Source organism: Heterocephalus glaber, unplaced genomic scaffold (genome assembly GCF_053883595.1).
Source record: "Heterocephalus glaber isolate CG9 unplaced genomic scaffold, H.glaber_assembly_v1.0 deba00001666, whole genome shotgun sequence".
NCBI lineage: Eukaryota > Metazoa > Chordata > Mammalia > Rodentia > Bathyergidae > Heterocephalus > Heterocephalus glaber.
Window position 1 is genome coordinate 743,480 of NW_028258406.1, and position 17,181 is coordinate 760,660.

The 17,181-nt window shown below is 32.3% G+C and overlaps 1 long non-coding RNA gene across 4 annotated transcripts in view; it reads right to left on the reverse strand.

Moving 5' to 3' along the window:
• The window catches only part of LOC147822237 (uncharacterized), a 38,843-nt gene that overhangs the window by 17,341 nt on the left and 4,321 nt on the right, over nucleotides 1–17,181 (reverse strand). The window contains exons 2-5 of one of the 4 annotated variants that reach the window (XR_015445914.1): nucleotides 17,060–17,165; nucleotides 13,611–13,782; nucleotides 7,774–7,928; nucleotides 4,335–4,385 (exon numbers count right to left, since the gene is read on the reverse strand). This is a non-coding gene — a long non-coding RNA (uncharacterized LOC147822237). Of the gene's footprint in view, nucleotides 1–4,162; nucleotides 4,386–7,773; nucleotides 7,929–13,610; nucleotides 13,783–17,059; nucleotides 17,166–17,181 lie in introns of those variants that run through there. The other 3 variants (XR_015445913.1, XR_015445912.1, XR_015445911.1) reach the window with 3 other exon arrangements.

Consider the following 17,181-nt stretch of genomic DNA (forward strand, 5'->3'; position numbering starts at 1 on the left):
AGCTTTGTGGATTTTTTTCTGATAATCACTTTTGGAACTTTGCTGGGGTTAGTCAACTAATTTTTCATGATTTAGTCACAAGTGTGTCTTTTTTCCTTTTGTTACCTCCTCAGAGCTACTCACCTAGTTCCTTTCATCTTTATCAGATGCTTCCTGTCTTCCTATCCTTTGTTTAGCCAATATATTCAATCCTTAGATTTCAGCAGTGAAAAACTGTTTTCGTAAGGAAAGTTAAAATTTAACAGCCGGGTGACTTAAAATACTGTGTAGAATTTTGTAACATTCATTCCTCTTCTGAATAATTATTTGATTTCTCATTAGCTAATAACTTCTAGGAGGACAGTTGATTGTGTTCATTCCTTCCCTCACTTCACATTGCTAATGTCTTAACACATTGCTTAAACATAGTACCCAATAAATAAATGTAGAAAAAGTAAATCAATTGAGATTAAGCACATACTGGAAGTTTTACATTTCTCTTAGATGTAGTAGCTATAATTTAATGAATATTCATTTATCATCCTTTAAATCATGTATTAATTACATATTTATTCTATTTTAATTAAATGTACACTTTTCACATTAATTGGGAAATACCAGATACATTCATAAAAATACTGAGCAAAACTGTCCCATCTATATAAAAATATCAATATTTCATTTTCAATAATATTAGGCTTTTAATTTTTGCGTATGCAATTCATTCATTTGTATGCATTTTTCATTTCTAGAGATTGAACACAGGGCTTTTACACTAAGCTACAAATCCAGCCTTTATTTTTATTTTGAGACAAGTTCTCAGTCACTAAATTGCCTGGGATAGGCTCAAAATTGTGATTCTCTTCCCTCAGCATTCCAGAGTTCCAATATCATAGATGTAACCTCCAAGGATATCATTATTGACAAAGATGTTTTTCCTTTTACTTTTCTTTCAAAAGCATTCATGTTGTGGATGAGATGGAGATAAATTAAATGCACTGAAATTAATACCTATGTTGATTTGGAGATGATAATGTAAAACATAAGTCAAAGAGCAGTGTAAACTACAACTATTGCTACACTTGCTATTGATAACATATACGTGTTACAAGATGTAAATATACATTATCTTTAATACATTGATAAAAGTGTATCAATGTGAATTATTATGTTATTTTTACTATAAAATAATAACTAATATTAATTTTCAATTAAGCATCAGGTTAAATTTTTGCATGTTTAACCTCCCCAATCCCTATAATATTGTTACACTGTTTATAAAAATTTGATGCTGAAGAAGAGAGAGCTGAATATATTTATTCAAGGTGGTGTTGAAAGTTGGATTTGATCTATTCTAATAAATTTGATCTAATCTGGGCACAGAGCCAGAGTTCTTAAACTCATAATTATAAAGCTATATATTTAATAATTTTAAAATAACGGTTATTTTGATTTCTTTTTTCTAATTTTAAACTCACCATATATAACATGTTTGATATTTAATGTTAAACCAGATGATTATGACTTTATTTTCCTATATCCTCTTTAACATTCTTCTTTACTTAATATACACTTTCAGAAATGTTATTAACTTGTTTTAAAATCATATTTTATAACTGCTTTAGCAAGTTAAATTATCTTATATGACACAATATCCTCATATTCATATTATTGTTCCATTTTTCTAAACAAATTTTTATTCAATAATATTCATATTTATGAAACAAGAAATGAAATGTGGTGAAATGAATACTTATGTAAACAACAAAAACAGTTGTACAAAAATGTTCATTGAATCTTCATTGACAATCAGTAAAAATCAGAAGCCATTCAACGAAAACAAAATTTTATTTTTTACATACAGAAATTTTCCATGATAAGGTAATAAAGAAATTCATGAATTTTGTTTAAAAACTGAAAGCTTTCACTAAAATCAGGAACAAGGCAAGGATGTCCACCATCACCATTCTTATTCAATATAGTTTTGGAAATACTATTTAAGAAAAATTTGTTCTATTTTTTAGTAATGTGAATGTGAACAAAAACTAGAGTCAAACTTGTTATTCATTGAGGAAATGTTTCCAATGTTTTGGACATTTAATTAACCAATAAATCATTCAGTAAAATTTGAATCATTTGCCTTAATAACTGCAATCCTCTCCATTTCTGAAATAACTTTCGGAATTTCAGAAATACTTTTGAATTAATGAATTCCACTTAAATTTATCATTGTTTAGATCTTGTTTTTGTTTTTATCATATGCCTGCTCCAACGTCATGTTTCTTTATATAATGTGATGATTTACTACATAGTGAAAATCATAGAACCATCATTGGTCATTCGAGAGATGCAAATGAAAACAACTCTGAGATTCCACCTCACTCTGGAAAGAATTGCTGCTATCATGAATTCAACCAATAACAAATGCTGGTGGGGTTGTGGGGAGAAAGGAACCCTTCTCCATTTCTGCTGGGAGTGTAGACTGGTGCAAGCACTGTGAAAGTCAGTACAGAGATACCTCAAAGAATTAGGACTGGAAGTCCCATTTGACCCCACTATTCCACTGCTGGGGATCTTCCCCAAAGAATTAAAAGAATCATATCACAGTGATATATGTGTACCCGTGTTCATAGCAGCACAGTTTGTGATAGCTAAAACTTGGAAACAGCCCAAATGCCCATCAACTGGAGACTGGATAAAGAAAATGTGGGGTTTTTTTATAAAATGGAGTACTACTCAGCTATAAAAAATGAAAAATTGGAGACATTCATAGCTAAATGGATGCACATTGAGGTGATACTCTCAAGTGAAATAAATAGGACACACATGTGTAAATACTGAATAGTTTCTCTGGTGTGAGAAACTGAAAGTGTAAATAAGGACTGAAATGTATAATAGGTAATGTGAAATAGGAAGAAAAGGGGCAAAGGGGAAGGAAGTGGGAGGGGTAGGGGAAAGGAAAGAAGAGAATGGAATTAATATGAGAAAATGGAAAAATAGGAGCAAAATCTTTGTAAATAGGGAGGAATGGAGGGGTTGAAGGGAGGGCTGGGCAAGGGTGAAAAATAAGAACCAAGAGAGATTATGTAAAGGTGCAAATTTCCAATGATGAATGTCATTATATTGTATACCTAAAATGTACCAATGATTAGAATGAATAATCAATAATGCAAAATAGGAAGAAAAGGTCCAAAGGGGTAGGGGTAGTGGGAGGGGCAGGGGAAAGGAAAGAGGGGAAAGGAAAAATGATGAGAAATGGAAAAAATGGAAATAAAGTCTTGTAAATAGGGAAGGGTCGGGGGTGTGAAGGTAGGGCTAGGAATGGGGAAAAAATAAGAACCAAGATCCATCATGTAAAGGCACAAGTTCCCAGTGAGAAATGTAATTGTGTTGTATACCTAAAATGTACCAATAAAAGAATTTAAGAAAAAAAAAAAAGCAAAAAATCATAGAACCAAGAGAAAAAACAAGAAATATTGTTTCAGTAAACTAGAGATTTAGAGTATCTAAAAGTGGATTAAAAAATACTTTAAAAATAAACTGATACTTTTATCTTTCTGAAACAATAATTAAAAAGACAGAAAATGAACAAATATTTTTAGTGCTCTAGGATAGGTTCTTAATATTTCTTCACGTTTAGAAGTAGTATTTCTTGATGCCTTTGCATGTACATTTGTTTACTCTGTCAGTATTTGTTGAAAATTAATAATATTTTAATTTTTGTTTTATGGACAGAAAACAATGAAAAGTAGAGAAATTATCTTCTCTTGGGTGTTTATATTCTATAAGAACAAGCCAAACAGTAAACCAAAACAATAAATGTATAAGGCAGTATTAGGTGAGTAAATGCCAGAAAATTAATGAAACATGCCAGGTGTGTATATGATTTAAAAACTAACTATCTTTCACCTATACCTGCCTGTTTTGTAAATAATACTTTATAAGAAATGAAATATAGGTGGGTCTAATTATTTACATATTGTCTATGATTGCTTCATTGTACTGTACAAGGAAGGACAATGTTAAATAGTTGTGAAAGATATCTCATGGCCACTAGAAATCAATATGGTTTATTATCAGCATGATTCAGAAAAAATTACTTTTACTTGTTATGGAACACAGTATTAAGATATTATTACAATGATTTTTCAATAGTGAACATATGTCATTATAAGTGAATAATATGAGCAAACTATTTATAAAAATAATCAGGATAAGCAAAATTTAGAAGATTATATAACCTTGGACAAGAAAATGCTTACTGTGTTGTTAAAAAAAGAGACACTAGCCAACTGAAGTAAGGTGAATAAGGGGAAAATTGGCATGAAAGAAATTGGACAGGGCCGGGGATATACCTCAGTGGTTCTGCCTCCTGCCTCACAAACGGAAGGTCCTGAGTTAGATCCCTGATACAAAAAAAAAAAAAGAAGTTGGACAAGATGTATTTTTGCCTAAACAACAATGAGATTCAAGTAGATTTGTACATTTTCATCTAAGTGCTATGATAAAGCTTTGACAGGATTTGCATGGAGAAAAATCTTACCAGGAGATTCATTTTTGATTCTGTTTGGAGAATGTATAATAGGAAGGTAGATAGCATAATGAAAACAAAGACTGAATGAATAAAAACGAACATAGTGACTTGAATTTGGGAATAGTTTTAGAAAACTTAAGCAATTGTCTGACAAGACTTAATTTTTGAAAACAGAGTTAACTAGAACTGCTGATACATGGGGAATGGTGTAGAAAAAGACAAGAAAGTAACAACAGTTACATTTGTAGAGAGGGTGCTTGAACAGCTAAGCAAGGCCACTTTCAGAAATTGGGAACTGGAAAAGGAACCCATGAGTGAGGAGAAATAAAAGAAATGAGTTGGAAATTCCCCTTAGACTTTTTATTTAGACAAAGAAGTGGAGGTAGCTAGGATCCAAATGCAGGTTTTAAGAACAAATAAGAAGTTCTGAATATAAAAATAAATCTAAGATGCATAATGTTAAAGCTAAAATACTAGATAAAATATCCATAAAATTATGGGGATAGTGCACATTATTTACAAGTAGACAAGACAAAAAGGACACAACATTAGAAATTAAAAAGAAGCAGCAAATGAAATACTAGAAGAGTTTGTTCTCTCTAACAAGTGAAGAAATATTTTTAAACTTTTTATTTTAATGTACTAAAGAAGAGATTAATAAAGAAAATACAAAGGCTGTTTTATGAAAAAGTAATTTTTCATAACAAAAATTATTTAGAGAATAACCACGGTAAATACATTGTGTATCATGATCTTTTTTTGTTTGTGTGGGAGTACCTGGGACTAAACGAAGGACCTTGTGCTTGCGAAGCAGGCATGGTGTCACTGAGCTAAGTCCCTGGCCTGTGTATTATGATCTTTAAAGAATATATTTTCATTTGCTAATCTATCTCTCAGCTCATTTCCCAATGATACTATACCTTCAGTTATAATAACAGACATAACTGAGCTGTCATTAACTGCAGTTGATTCAAGAGTGATTGAAAAATGAGAAAATTGAGATATTTTAGTTAATCTAGCAGTTGTACTAAAGTCAGTTATCAGTAAGGAAAATATGAGATAAGAGAATTTCAAGTTTAAAACTAATCATATATACAAATGACCTTCCAAATCTGCATGCTTTGCATCTATATACAACCAATTGCAGAAAAAAAATCCTTAAAAAGTTGAGCCAGTCATCATGACACATGCCTCTAATCCCAGCATTTAGGAGGCTGGGACAGGAAGAATGTAATTTTGAGGTTAGCCTGAGCCACATAGTGAGTTTATGGGTGCTCTAGGCTTCATAGAGAGATCCTAAATTAAAAAAAAAACTTTAAAAATTATGCCTACACTAATATATCTACAGTCTTTTTTACTTGTTATTCCTTATATACCAGCCACAGCATGAAAACTATTTATTAGGTAGTCTAAAGTATCTCAAGATGATCTAAAGTATACAGAAATAAGCATGTAGGCTATATGTAAATACTGCATAACTTTATGTAAAGAACTTGAATATTCCTGGATTTTAATATCTGCAATGTTCTGTAATCAATCCCTTGTGGCCGCTGACAAATGATTATACATGCTAAAATATACAAGCTTTAACTGTTAAAATATGGGTTTTTTTAGCCTCTATAATCATGTAAGCTTATAACTTATGACAATATATATTAACTTATTATGTGTAAGTATAATGCATTACTGTATTCATACATTTAATATACAAAGATAAATAATATGAAAATAAAAATTAAATTGTACATTTTTATTTATTATGTCTTTGAATCATTTGAATATAGAAACTAAAGTGTTCCATTACCCAGCTTCTTCATGTTGGAAAGCTGAGTAGCTAGGTGTGTAATTCAAAGACCTGAAAACTGGAGACCTGATGGTGGAATTTACAGTCTGAATCTGTAGGCTTAGGATCAGGGATACCAAGAACTTCACAAGGAAGATGTCCCAGACCAAGCAGTGAGACAAAGAAAAGGTGAATTTTTCCATCCTTATCTTTTTGTACTCTTGTGTCTCTCAATATATTAGAGAATTCCAATTTACATTGGTAAAGGCCATGTGCTTTACTCCACCTACTCATTTAATGCTGCCTTTTGGGGAAATATTTTCACAAAATCACCAAAAAGTAATGTTCAACCAGATTTCTGGTGATCCTATGATCTAGTCAAGTCTACACATAAAAAATAACTATTACAATAATCAATAAATAAATATTTCTCAAGTATGTAACACTTCTCTAACACTTTCTCATATGCTATAAATATAGTAGTAAATCAAGAAAAAGAATATTTCTGTCTTTTGGGGGATACTCTTTTATTAGGTAGACAGACAATGAAATTATAAATAATAGTAGTCCATTGCTACAAGGATTGCTCAAAATATGGTTAATGATTAAATTGTATAGAAAATTATTACAATAAAAGACATATTGCCATTAATGCCTCTCAGAATATTTCTCCTTGCTTGCTCCAAACAACTTCTCATATCATTCTTGCCACTTTCTGAAGCAGTTCAGGAAGTCATGTTTCATGAGGATTACCCTCTCTATGGTATATATTGAAAAGTAAAGCTAATGCTACTGATGAGTTCCATATAAACAAAAGGCAGACCTATAAAATTAATATGATGGTTCTTCATCTAGCTTAGTCACAATATCTGGCATGATGGGATTTCTGGTTCTTCCTCAAATCAAAATGAATATGAAAGGTAAGTTTTGGAATCCAATTTTTAAGACAGCCACAACAGTGCAACTAAAGACAAGCATGAAAGTACCAAGAATGATGAAATAATTATGTTCAAAGTGACAGGTAGTATTTTCATGAGGACTAATGGCAATGTACCTTTTAGTGTCATATATTTTTAAAATTTAATCCTTCTGTATATTTTTAATATACCTTGTATGTTAAAAATTTTGAAGATTTAAAGAAAGTATATCTTTATCACTTAGTTATCTGGAGTGTGTCTGGACACTGATGAAATGTTCTTGCCTGGAATTTCCCATAAAGGAGTAGTCAGTAGTCAACTGTGTCCACAGAAAACATCTGAAAATTCAATTGGACTGAATTTTCAAGAGTGCTTTCTCACATGGCTAGCAACAGATGCTGGCTTGTCAGTTGAGAGCTCTTCTAGATCTATGTGTTCCTGCACCCATGTTTCTAATTCCAAGTGACTTCAGCATCTGACAGGATAGTGTTGGTATTCTAAGAGGGAGAGTCCCAAGGAGAGGCACTCGGGGTTGAGTAAAAAGCTATAAGGCATCTTACCACAGAGCCATAGAAATCCCAGATCATGATACTCTTTCTTTTCATTGTTCAAGAAGTCACTTTCACAGAAGTTCAGATTGAAGAAGAGAGCAATGAGACTCGAACAATCTCAGACTGTAGAAGCACATGCAGGATGGAAAACAACACTGTGTTGTCTGTGGAAAACACAACTTTTCACAGATTGCATGTAAGAGATTAACAACCATAAAAAGGAAATAAATCCAGGATCATGTTAAGAAAGAATCTCAGTAACTTATAATTTTAAATAGGAGTATCAGGTTAGATTTTATGGAGGACTTGAAATACTTCAAAAATTTTGTAGCAAAATATTGCTGGGAAAACAGTTCTCAAACAACTAGGAGAGGAGTGAAGTCAAATTCATCATTTAAAGCTTTAAAGTCCCAAGATATGTAGCTATTACACTCACACAAATGCGCGCACACACACACACACACACACACACACACACACACCATATATTTCTATTCTGGAACTAATGTGAGATGTGAGTGTACTGAATTGAGAATAAGAAAAACAAACACCACGCCAGATTTGTACTTGGTAATTTATTCAGTTAAAGTTCTTTAGTCATTACATGAATTTACTTTTTTCTCTGTGATATCTATCTTTTGAACACTACTTTTCCCTCATGGTTTTAATGGGAATATATCTGCTGCTGACAGTGATGTACAGAAGAAAAGATGGGACTGGAGACAAAAGACAGTTAAAAGACAATTGGAATATGTCAGATGGTATATGAGGATAGCATGCACAAATGTGGTATAAAGTGAAGTGATGAGCAGTGGTAATATTATGGGTAAAATTTGATAAAATATCCATTAGCTTATTCAGAATAGCCATCCAAGGCAGCAGAATTATTATAGACATGGATGAAGGAGAGATAATTGAAATGATACAGTTAAGGAACTGAAAGGCTCTATAGACAAATACAGGATATATCCAATCCTAAAAAATGGTCTTTGTCTGCTTAACCGATACTATTATTTTTATAGTAATGATGATATAATACTAGATACATTCTACTATGTTTAATTTTTACTGCAATTCCTTAACTGTTTAGCTAAAATTATTTTGGAGTTGTATGTACTTCAAAAGTGTTGGAAATTTGTGCACCATTTTCTCAGATTTTTCTAAAATTCAAAACTATATACCCTTTTGTTCAATGTCATTATAGAGAAAGTGCAGTCCACATTAAATGAGTTGAACATTTTGATTAATTTCCTGGCAAATCTTTTTTAATGCAATTAACAGTGATTTTAATTAATTTGCTCAAGCCTTATTATGCATAAGTACAATTATTTAAAAAAATAAAAAAAATCAAAACACACATAATACTTAACTGCAAGTAAATTTGGTCAACAGTTAAAATAAAATGGAAAAACACACAATATAGCTGTGTGTACATCCTGACAATGGGTAAAAGTATTAAAAATTTCAGTCTAGGCGGTTCATAAAATAATAGTATTTTCAAATACCTGTAGATTTGATTATGTTCCATATAACTGATGTGCTTTGGTGGACAACTGTATAAGGATCAGATCTGCCTTTCTAGAGCAATTAGAAGATGCAAAAACAATTGAAGCCTAAATATATGCTGACAAATCTCATTCCTGAATCATCCATTTTATATGACCTTCAGTAAGTGTGCCATAAAAACTAGAAATATGTGAGATTTTATGTGTTTATTATCAACTTCATTCTTTTAATTACTTTTCAACAGATATTTAATTCATTTCTAATTTTGAACTGTTATAAATATATTATCAAAAATATAATAAATAGATATATTCTTATGTTTTATATGCTACAATTGGTATGTAGTGCTGGTAGGGTCAAGTTTTATGTGAGTATGGATTTTAGACATTGACCAATTTCCTTTCTAAAAAATAAGTATTAATGAAAAATTTTTCAACAAAGTAGGAAAACTCCATTCTTTTCACAGCATAACTAACTTTGTATATTGCCACTTTCTAACTTGCTTATTGGTGGTGTTAATAGTTAAATAATCTATTGTTTAATTATCAATTACATCAATTGAGAATATCTTCACAACACATTGATCATATCAAATCTTCCTTTGATTTGAAATTTTTATCTTTGTTAACCAAACTGATTTTCAAATGAATTACAAAAATATAGACAAAATATGCAAAAGTGTATCAAAGAAGAGAATGGTGAGATAGGAAACCAAGTGAAAGAAAATTCACTTAAAGTAGTGCAGTTTTTTAAAATAAAATGAAACTACTGAAGGCTATTAATCATAGATGAAGAATATTAAGATTTATATTTTACAAATATTCTGTCTAACTCTAATAAAGAATATGGAAGGTATAAAATCAATCAGAAATGAATAGCAGTAGTCTTAGATGGATAATTTAATAGCTTCAACTAGCATTATGTAGGTGGTAATGAAGAGAATGAGATGAATTTTATAGATGCTTAGAAATTTAATTACCTAGGTCATGGAGTTCTATTGTAAAATTAATGTGTAGGAGAGGGAAATGTTTCTCCATCTTTAACTTTTCCAACTAGATACATGAGAATGATTCAAATGAGTGATCACTCAGGAAGGATTAGTGGGAAGATATGTGAGGCTTGGAAAAAATGAGTGGAATTACTAATTTTAAAATATCTATTTATAAATATATGCATTTAACAAGCTTTTAAAAATTATGTTATTTTTTATTTTTGGTGTGTCACTGCTATCAGAATTTTTTCATAGTTCCTTATCACATCGTTTTACATATTTTACTTGCTATTCTCATCTTCCATTTCACTTAGATATATAATTTTGTCTAGCTAAATCCATCATTACACAGTGCAAGAATTTCTACTTACATGTGTAAAATTTCCGTCTTGACTATCCTCCTGTTTGGAACACAGCTTAAATAATGGGGGAATTCAGGGTCTCTCCTTACTAATAATGCTTCTCTTGCTTACTATCTACTTCCTTTAAAAATAGCTTCTTGCAGAAAAATATTTGATGCATTGGGTAATTGACATTAAATCATAATTTTTCTTATTAGGAGGCAGACCAAGTAATGGCTCTGAAAATCAAAGACCTACAAGCCTCTAAGCCATGTCATCATATGTAGGAGAAAGGAAGGTTTCAGTGTTCATGCTAAGAAAACTCAGAAGACCTTTTGTAAAAGATTTCTCTTGTCACTAAACTTCCACAAAAATAGTTTTGAAAGGAAGAAGGAAACTTCAGTGCACATTTGCCAACTGTCACAACTTTAGATTTTAAAAACCCCAGATATGTCATTTAGCTTCATCACTGCTATTTTGTTTAGAAATGTCTTTGGTTTCTCTGTCACAAATTCAACATGTAGAAATTGACCATAGAGGGCTAGTACCCTCAAAATAATTTCATAATACTTAAAACTGATTTTGGCTATCTTTGCCAAGTCATATTTTGTGTTTGATGGCATGAATATTGCAATTACAATACAAAAATCCATTAATTGATATCTGGCTTATGAGGAAGTCTGCATTCTTTGAAAATTTATGCCTATGATCAAGATAGCCCGTGATAAAAACTATAATCAAGTTTAGTTCTTTTTTATACCATTTTTGATTTTCTATCATGGCAAAAAATATTAGATAATGTGGTGCACAAGTAAAAAGGAAGGTCAGAAAAGAAAAACAAAGAGAAAGAAACAATATTGAACAGGACTTGACTTTAAACACTTTAACTTTTGAAGTGGAATTTTGACTTTTCTGACATTAATTTTGTTTGTTTCATAATTGGCATGAACTTTAAAGGATGGAGAATCCTACAGGTTGTTGTTCATAGATACAAAGCATATTGAAATTTTAAAATTATAACAATAAGTATATACATATCTTTTTTCAAAATAATATTTTATATAATAATGAAGCATAAAAATAAACAGCAAGAAAGGTAATCAAATAAAAAAGTAAGCTTCAATTTTCTCATCAATGAAAATATAATTTAATTATTCAACTTGATATAGCAAAGACAAACTTTTGAACTGGAAAATAATCTAAATCATTAGTGACCTTTTATTTATTATTAATTTTATTGGTACATTTTAAGTATACAATATGATGACATTCATCATTAGAAATATATACCTTTACATAATCTATCTTGGTTCTTATTTTTCCCCATCCTCTGCCTGCCCTTCAATCCCTCCACCCCTCTTTATTTACAATTAGTGACCTTTGACAAATGACAATCCTCTATTTTTTTTAATGCTTAAAATTACCATTGTCCATAAGTTAAGATTGATGCTGTTATTAATCACCAATTTAATACCATTCCTTTGTCTATTTTGAAATCATTATTACTTCCACATTCAAAACCAAACTACTGACTGTATTTATGTTGAGAATATGCAGTCCTTCTTGCACATGTGTATATTAGTTTACAAGGTCAATCTGCACCACTAACAGAAAAATATCATTAACATCTAAATTACCTTGAATACTAGGGCATCCACTACTTCCACTTTTCTATGAGCTCTCATATTTAAAAAGCTGATTGGCTTAACTCACTGTTCTTAACAATCAATTTACATGGCCACATAAGATCATAACAGATTTCATGAATCTAATGAGGAAGTTCAGATACCCTGTGTCAGCAAGATTTGTTGATAGGCTTGCAAAATCACTCAATGCTTCAGTTAAATACATCATAATAACAATGTAGTATAATAATGGTATGTGGAAATATCTATTTAATAAATACAGTATTATAGTAGTTCCATAAAAATCCAGAACTATGGATTTTTTTACAATGTGACTGTCTACAAAATACAATATTTCTTGAATTACCTTCAGATCTTTATAAAAGTCAAAATTAAAATCTCTAGTGTTATTGTTGAAATATATTTAAAATAGTATACAAGTTTAGAGTTTTGACAATGTTTTTCAATTAATGAAGAACCAAATACATTTTACTACATGGTAACCTTGGTCATTGAGATTGCTGCATGTGCATTTTCAATTTCTTCTCTAAGGACCAGCAGTATAGTGGATTTTCTGTGATATAAAACATCTTCTAGCATCCCTCTTATGAATGTAATGCTATCTGTTGAAAAAATATCATACTATTTTCTTTCTCTCAAGTCTGCATACATTTTTGGCACACTGTGTATGTATATCAGGTATTTTTATTATAAAATACATGTGCAAATGATGATTTACTTAAACTATTTATTTTAAATGCTTTGTAAACTAACTTACCAACTCTTTGCCACTGATGACATAAAATATTTTTAAAATAATCAGTATTAAATACAGAACACTGAATATTACTATACCTTGTGTCAAAAGACTCTGGTGTGGCTATATGATACTAAGCTTGAATTTTCTGTATTCTGCTACTACCCATGGTAGTTGAAGAGTGCTTTGGAAGTGAAAGATAAAATCTTGAGGTAAGAAAATAAGCAATCTAAACAAATTTTATTATTTATCTTGCCAGTCACTCAAACATGATACACAACACCCACAATTTTAATAAGGAGGGGTTTGCTCTGCTCACGGTTTGAGTCTATAGCTCTATAATTTGAAACATTACTGTAGAAGAACATTGAAGATCAGGTTGCTCAGCTTGTGGCAGCCAGGATACAGAGCAGAAGAACAGTGCCAACAATGAAACAGGCCAGGGGCCCTATATAGCAGCGGTATTCAACATTTTTGGCAACAGAGAAGAACTTTGTGCAAAACAACTTTTCCACAAATAGATATGGAGGAGGGTTGGGGATGACTCAAGCATACTACATTTATTTTCCACTTTACATCTATTATTATTATATTATAATATATAATGAAGTAATTATACAACTCACCATAATGCAGAATTGGTGGGAGCCCTGAGCTTGTTTTTCAGCAACTAGATGGTGCCATCTGGGGGTAATGGGAGGCAGTGACCCATAGAATGTGTTGTTTATGTCCTGACTACTTCACATTCTCCTTGTAGTTGCATCCTTGCAGTAAATTCTGCTTCACAAATACAGGATCCTGGAAATGGAAGCAGGATTTTCAGTGCTTTTGTGGCATTAGGATATTCCACCCTGAATCTGTGGAGGTTTGAAGTTGTTTTAAACATACTTTTTAGACCATTTATGATGTCAATCAGTTGATGATCTTCTAGCACAAAGTTGATTCACCTGGCTCATTCACAGATGGGTCTTAGATCCATTCCTGCCAAAGCTTAGGGGCCTTTTGTGGTTAGGGAAATCTTTTGAATATGCTCAAACTGTTTTTAAAGTGGACATAGGAGGGAAAAGGAAAGTCCTGGTTTAGTCTTCTTTAAAGTCTCTGGTAATGTCTCAAACACGTCAAAAAGCTCAATGCTCACTCATCACCCCCATTATTCTAGTTAGGGTTTGAACTTAGCTATTTTGTGAACACAATTGTTATTTGTATTAGTCAGTGTTTACTAGAGTCAGGTGTAGAAGAGTGCAAGAGATCTTTCCATGTACTAGAGATCTGAAGAATCCATCTAAGGGCTTGGATCCCACTGCAATGTCCCACTTGAGTCCAGCTGAGGGTATTGTTCCATGGAAATCCACTTCAAGAGGCCAAGGAATCTGGACTGGAAGACTGAAGGACCTCTGCCAGAAAGTCCTACGGCCAGTGCCAGAGGTGAGATGGTCTGTGCCAGTAGTTTAAAAGCCCAATGCTGGAATCAGAAAAAAAAAAAATGTGGAGAAGCAGTAGAGGACACCCAAGGTAAAGGCAAAGACCAGAACTCCAAGCCAAAGTCTCTGTGCCAAAGGCAAAAAGATGATGCTCAAAGGAGAAAGCAAGGACCAGAGCTCCTCCCAAGAGAACAACAGCTGCCTTTTGCAAAGGCAAAGACCAGAGCTCAGCTGAGGAGAACAGCAGAAGCTTCTCCAAGGGAAATCATTGTAAAATCTTCCCCTCCTGTTCTCCTTTTATACCATTCTCTAGATCCCAGCTAACTCAATTTGGCTGGGCCTTTCCACTCAAGTTGACCATTAATTAACCACCATGTCATTCTTCTCTGAAGTAACAGATTTTGTTCACTGAACAATTTGAATATGTCTCAAGAGGAAGCAAGTTTTGTGGCCCATTCTATGTCACTGAAATGTGTTTCTAATGGTGACTATTTTTCTAAAAAACATCTCTGGAGTGGCTTGTGTAATTGAAAAATGGTAATCAGTAATCTACCTTTGGAAAGCCAGCTCACCCATGTATAAGAGAAGGCACATGTGCTATACATTCAACTTCTCATAGAGCTGCATGAACAGACATAAATTAAAGGCATATATTTTAATGTGGTTGATAAATCAAATCATATCCAGCAAAATATTGTTAACCTCAGGTGTCAGGTTTTGGCCAGAAAACATTTCTATATGAGTGACACAGTGCCCATTCTTACATTTAAAAGCAACCTCTTAGACATGAATAGTGAAACCATAAAAACTTCTACACATGGTAGTTGCTTCATCTGTACATACACCAACTCAAAAGGACCAATTCAGATTTCCCAACATATATTTATTCAATGACTTGAATAGTTCAGTAACTGAGATTTTGGCAACAGTAGTCGTATTGTCATCCTCCTGAAAACTATATCATTCAAAAACAAGTATTGTTGTCAATATCAGTAGACTCATCAACCTAAATTGCTTGCCACAGTGACTCATTAATCCTCTTAAATAATTTGCCTCAGTATCCTCTACTTTTTCAACTTGTCTAGTTATGGTGCTTGCTGGAGGAAAACACATGCCACTTTTTGAAACACAGCTTCAAAAAGTTCACTAAATGTCCATAGAAGTAGGCAGGATCAACTCTTCACAAATACAGGGCTTCTTAGTTTTAACAATGCAGCTAGCCACTAAGAATGATGCTCTTGGTGCAGATACACTTAATGAACTGGTGACCCTCAATAATTCTGTTTTTCCTTTGTGTTCACTTTGAAGAAGGGAAAAACCTCCAAAGACTTGTCATTCAATGAAGAGTGCTTATTCTCTATGTGGGAAAGCAGTTTGGAAGGATTAATGGCTTTGTTCAATAATCAGTCACCACATATTATAGAATGTTAGTTTCATAAAAGTGAATCACCTATTTCAATAAACCTGTAATTTAAGTAAGGCCTTTGGCATTTTCTTTGAAATACCACTTTCTTTTTGTTGTTAGTCTCAGAGTCTCCTGCTACCTCATCAAGTCTTTTTTTTTTCTCCTTTTCAAAGAAGCTTTTCAGTGATGTTTGTTTTATACTCATTTTGACTGAGATTAGCTTCTGGGCTCACCAAAACTGTGACTGAGGTGTGTGTATCATAAGAAAGAGGAGCAGATGAAATGGTAAATAAAATAATGGATGGGCCACAGAAGATTAAAATAAGTGTTGGGATCCTGGGAGACTTGTAAGATTCAAGTCATAGAACATCCTAAACTGATTGTTAGTTTTAAGAAGAGGAAAGGGAACCCGAAGAGACACACCAGAAATTCATGATATAGGAAAGGCTACCTGAGATACAAAGAGAAGATGGTTCTCTGCAAACTGAGAATACAGGTTCAGGGAGACATCAAACTTGACAACATCATCATAGTAAGCTCCTGACCTCTAGAATGATGAAAAAATGGGTTTCTGTTACTTAAGACACCCAATCTACAGTATTTTGCTATGGAAGTTTCAGCAAAGTAATATACAAGGACTTTGCAATTGGATTAAAGAGCTTCTGATTCATAGGTTAGCAGGGACCATTGTGTGGATTCAGTATAATCACTGCTGCTCTTCCAAGCAGAAAGAAAAGGTTAGAATCAGAGAGAAGCTATGAATGGTGCAGAGCACAGATGCACAATGTGATGAACTTTGGAAAGGAAAGAAGGTGCCATGGGCCAAGGAGTAGAGGTCGCCTCTGGAAGCTGGAAATATCAAGGATGAATTCACCTCCAGAACCTCTCTACAAGAAATACAATCTGCTAACATCTTGACTTTAGACTGTAAAATACAGTTCAGACTTTTGATCTTCATAAATATAATCTACTTGTGTTGTGAAATCCACAAATGTTGTGTTAATTTGTTATAGTAACAATAGGAAAATATAATCTCCAAAATCAAGGATAAAATTATTTTAGCAATTACCATTGAAAATATTATTTGTAGTTTAGAGAATAAATTTCTTTAATTAAAGCAAGTAAAAATTTATGCACTATTTGTAGCGTCCTACGTTTTTCCACAAGGAATATGTCATATAAAACACTTAGTATTCATGAACAGTTACATCATATTATTCATGAGTTTACAGAGCTTCTTAAAAGTTACCTGAAGGTAGTATCAATAAATTTTGTCAGCATTTTAACATTTTATAGCATCATGTTGAAATCAAGAGAAGTATAAAACGTTCAATAGAAGGTCATGACCATCATTTCTAAAAAACAAAAAGA